The sequence below is a fragment of the Triticum aestivum genome, chromosome 2B (assembly GCF_018294505.1).
Source record: "Triticum aestivum cultivar Chinese Spring chromosome 2B, IWGSC CS RefSeq v2.1, whole genome shotgun sequence".
In the NCBI taxonomy this organism is placed as follows: Eukaryota; Viridiplantae; Streptophyta; class Magnoliopsida; order Poales; family Poaceae; genus Triticum; species Triticum aestivum.
In genome coordinates, this window is record NC_057798.1 from 615876400 (window position 1) to 615881192 (window position 4793).

Here is a 4793-nt window from a genome sequence, read left to right on the forward strand (position 1 = left end):
GAAACGTCCGACAGACGGTCAAAGGCCTTTGACCTAACGGAAACGGCACGGAAGGGCATTTTTGTAAGGTCACCGAACGGCAGAGGGGCAAATTTGAGCACACTTCGAAATTAGGGGTAAATCTGAGTAGGCGATTCGAGTTAGGGACAGAAATGCAAATGGCCCATATATATATAGACGGTCTATTCTGCTAATATTAGCAGAATAACTATTCTACACACCACTTCCGCACTGCACGCTGAACCCAAGTGCACTGCATCTTCTTGACGACGAGCACTGCAATATAGACTAGTGAACTTCACGTCGGAAAAAACTGCATGCAGTGTTTTTCCGGTACTGTTTTCGCTCTAATTTTTTGATTATTTATCGGAACGAGGCGTATAATATACCGTTGGAAAGCTATGGATCAGGCGCAACTTCGCTATGTTGAACACTTTTCAAGATTCCTCGCGGTTTAAGAGCAGTTTCAAAAACAGCGCGGCGGATGACGAGTGGCAGCGATCGTATTTTCATGATTTTTTCTAAACCACTCATCGGAATAAAGCAAATGATACGCCGTTGGAAAGATATCGTCAAGGCGCACCTTTTTCATATTTATTATGTTTCCTAATTCGTTACGGTTTAAGAGCAGTTTCAAATTTACTAAATCGCGGAATTACGTTTTTTTGAAATTTTTACAATTTTCGGTACTGTTTTCGCTATAGTTTTTGAATCGTTTGTCAAAACAAGGCGTGTAATACGTTGTTGGAAAGCTATGGACGAGGTGCAACTTTCATATGTTGAAATATATTTGAAATTCCTTACGGTTTTAAGTTAATTTTGAAAATCGTGCGGCGGACGACGTGTGGCAGCGGCCGTTTTTGGCGAAATTTTTGCAAACCGTTGGTCGGAATGATTCAAACGATACGCCGTTGGAAAGATATCAACGATACGCAACTCTTTCATGTAGAACACTCTACCTAATTCTTTACGGTTTAAGAGGAATTTTGAATTTATTGAAATGCGGACACTCTGTTTTTCGCGACACCCAAATCGACGTGTTTACTTCATCCGACTGAAAACCGCACTGCATCGGACAAAAAACCGCACTGCATAAGACGGGTAAGAGAACTGCATTGTTTCTTTTTCGTGGGACGTAAATTTTTTAAGACGAGGAAGAATACCGCACTTCCTTTAGACTGAAAACCGCACTGCATCGGACGGGAAAGCGAGCTGCATGATTTCTTTTGTTAGACGTAATTTTTCTCAAAGGAGTTTTTCTTTGTTTTTTTTCCAACATTTTTTATGAATGAGAGTGGACGGCAGAGACAAGGGCAAGCGAACCGCCGCATATATCAAAGTGAACCGCATTACTTTCTTTTGTTTCGCTATTTTTTTCACACTTCCATGAAGTGCACAAGCGAACATCATCACTCTAAAAAATGAACCACATCCGAGGACCAAGTGCACTGCATGTGTTTTGACGAGGACCAAGCACACTGCATGTGTTTTTGACGGAATCAACTGAGTTTTGAAACACACAAAGCACATTGTGCACTTCACATAATTGACTAGGTTTTGAAACACACAAGCACATCGTGCAGTTCACACACGAGCCGTGCAACCCGCAAGCAGTGTCCAAACGGACTGCATCTATTTTTTACAAAAAATAAATACATTTGACTGAAGTGGACCACAGTACTCCTCGAAGTGATATGTTTGTTTGTCTTGAGCCCGAATGAGCTTCAAGAGAGTTCAAAGCGAACACCCAAACATATTAGAAGTGTACTCCTTCTGATCATAACCGCCGCCCGCGTTCCTGCCTGAGTGCATGCACGTATGTGTCGGACTGAACTTCTGTTCACAAGTAGAGTAGAAGGGTTGGTTCTCCTTCTAGTCTAGGACACTTCAGAACAGCCAACCGCAGTCCACTTGACTCTTTTCTTAAAATAAAAACACAATTAGGCCATAGATTATTTCTGGGCTGCACGCGCAGGTGGACAGAACTGCATCACAGTGCCCGTTGGGCTCTCATCGACAGTGGACAACAACACTTTTCTTGCTCTTTTTCGACGCACTTTTCCTCTCCTGTAAAAAGAGAGTAAACGCCCAAAATCAGATGAGCAAACTGGAAAGGGCAAACTTCACCTCACCCATGTTTGCATGTTCATCAGTGGGGAGAAAATGAAGAGGCCCGAGGGGACCGCACAAAGGCATCAAACTGCAAACTGCAATGCTGGACCGCACGAGGCATCAGATGCACAGCCAAAATCCGACAGAAAAACACAAGTTATCGCTTTCTGAACATCAACGCATGCTACTGGGATCGCTGGGACCTTGATGTATTGTCGAGGTTGAGCACAGGCATCAATTACTACTATTATTGCCTTAAAAGAAATCAATCAGCTATGAGCCATCAAAAACTACGAGGCTTTTCTCCATGAATTTCACATGCATCTATCAGAAACACAAGCAAACAAGTGCATAGCTAGAGCGTCTTGAGCTGCACGCATTGCTCAGGGGGACTGCTTGCTGCCGTGGAGAGGAGTGGAGGGAGGGCGGCGTGGAGCCGCGTGTGGTAGCAACTCACCTTGGTGGAACGGGCCCCGACGCTGGTGTAGACGCCTCCCTACACACCGTAGCACCTCGCGTGCGAGGAGGCATGCAGGGGGTTCGGCAATGCATGATCCGGCGCACATGGATCTTGCTGAACTTCAAAATAATGCTCAGCAAGCTGCAAAAAAGAAACAAAGGAGCTGCAAATAGGGGGGAGGCAGATCCTGTGCCCAACACCCTGTTGGTGTAGCAGGGAAGGAGGAGAAGTAGGCACGACCACAATGGGGGTGCCACACCTCAAACTCTCTCGATCCGTGTGAGAAGAGTACGATGCACGAGGGAAGAACCCGGATCCGGCGCGGGATCCATGGATTGGGGAGGAGAGAGCTGCAGGGGGTTGGTGTGACGAACTGCATCGGAAGGTTGCACAGGATCTGAAGCAGAGGAGGGGGCCGGTGGACTGCACACACACACACACAGTAGTAGAAAAAACTGCCGTGGCTGGAGTGGAGCGGGGCCGGGGCCATCGCCTGGGCGGCATTGCGGGACGGAGGTGCGCCGGCCGGGAGGAGGAGGCGGTGCGGCGCCAGGTGGAAGGAGGGCCGTGCCAGGCGGGAGGAGGATGAGGCGGGGCCTTGCCGGGAGGGAGGAGGAGGCGGGGCGGTGCCAGGTGGGAGGAGGGCCGCGCCGGGCAGCAGGAGGAGGAGGCGGGGCGACAGTGGCCGGATTTTTGGGTGTATGGGACGGGAGGTGGAGGTGGTGGTGTGGTGGGGAGCCATGGTGGTCGGGATCGATCCCGTGGTTGCCGGCCAGATCCCGGTAGGTGGTGGTGGGCGACGGCAGGTAATGGTGGGGTGGGGTGCTGCGGCGGCAGGGTCATGGCAGCACGGCGACGCGCAAGGAAGGGGGAAGGAGGTCGGGGGGAAGGAGGCTAGGACCCGGGGGGCGGGGAGCGTGGAAGAAGGTGGAGGTGGAGTGGGGCTGTGTTCGTGCGGGAGGTGGGTGGTGGGTGGTTTTGTTCGATCGGGGCTGGGGGTGGGACGGTGGTGTGCAGAATAAGGCGTTTTGGTGTGCAGAATAAGGTCTTAAGGTGTGTTATCATAATAGACCCACCCTATATATATATATATATATATATATATATATATATCCTGCCTTCGCGGCTAAGGGTTATGTTTAATATGCAAAGCCGGATATGATTCTCGTACAGAAGAAAGTCGGTGTGTGTTCTTCAAGGAACCCACCTTGCAATGTCGAAGACAATCTGAACGTCGGACAAGTCGTCATTGAAGACTGGTTCAGGGGCTATTATGGGAGTCTAGGACTAGGGGGTCCTCGGGCGTCCGGTCTATTGGATGTGGGCCGTACTAATGGGCCGTCAAGATACAAGACCGAAGATCATCACTCGTATCCGGAAGGGACTCCCGTATGCTTGGATGGCAAGTATAGGTGTCCGGATATGTTATTTCCTTTCAGTTAAACCAAATGTGTACAACCCGAAGCCCCTCTGGTGTCTATATAAACCGGAGGGTTAGATTGGAGGCAGGATCACAACATTGCTAGGCTAGCTAATCTAGGTTTAGCCACCTCGATCTCGTGGTAGATCAACTCTTGTACCCCTATACCCTTCGAATATAATCAAGCAGGAGTAGGGTTTTACCTCCATCAAGAGGGCCCGAACCTGGGTATGTGTCCTTTGTTCATAGTTATCATCGGTCTTTAGACATATAGCTTGGGCCCCCCTACCCGAGCTCAGCCGGTTTTGACACTGACACCCGCCGGAACGACGCCAACAGAAATATGCCCGATCGTCGTCCGGGCTCGGCGCTGGCCCAACGTCTAATCGGCTCACCGTTGCCGCTCATAAAGTGTGGTGACTACCCGCGGCAAGTCGTTTTCCACATTTCTACCATGTTGGAACATCTGCGGTGGTTGTTCATCAAGTGCAAAAAAATATACGGTATATGCTTGTTTTGCTTCGCTTGTGCTTCCGGATTCGGCATAATTTCAATATCTCTTGGCTCATACGCAAATTTGTGTATAGATGTATGCAAGTTTTGGTATTAGGAAGAAAAATACATCGATCTATTGATTGAGCGGAATTTGATACATGCTCGTGCACTCCTTACTAGAATATGGTCTATATAAACCGGAGGGTTTAGTCCGTAGGACAACAACAATCATAATCATAGGCTAGCTTCTAGGGTTAGCCTCTATGATCTCGTGGTAGATCAACTCTTGTAATACTCATATCATCA

General features: G+C 48.7%; 1 long non-coding RNA gene across 1 annotated transcript; it reads right to left on the reverse strand.

Moving 5' to 3' along the window:
- Window positions 1–1487: 1487 nt before the first annotated feature.
- Window positions 1488–3505, reverse strand: LOC123046312 (uncharacterized). The gene is made up of 2 exons (XR_006422159.1): window positions 2570–3505; window positions 1488–2067 (listed from the first exon to the last, which is right to left on the reverse strand). It is a non-coding gene; the product is annotated as an uncharacterized lncRNA (long non-coding RNA).
- Between the last annotated feature and the right edge of the window lie 1288 nt (window positions 3506–4793).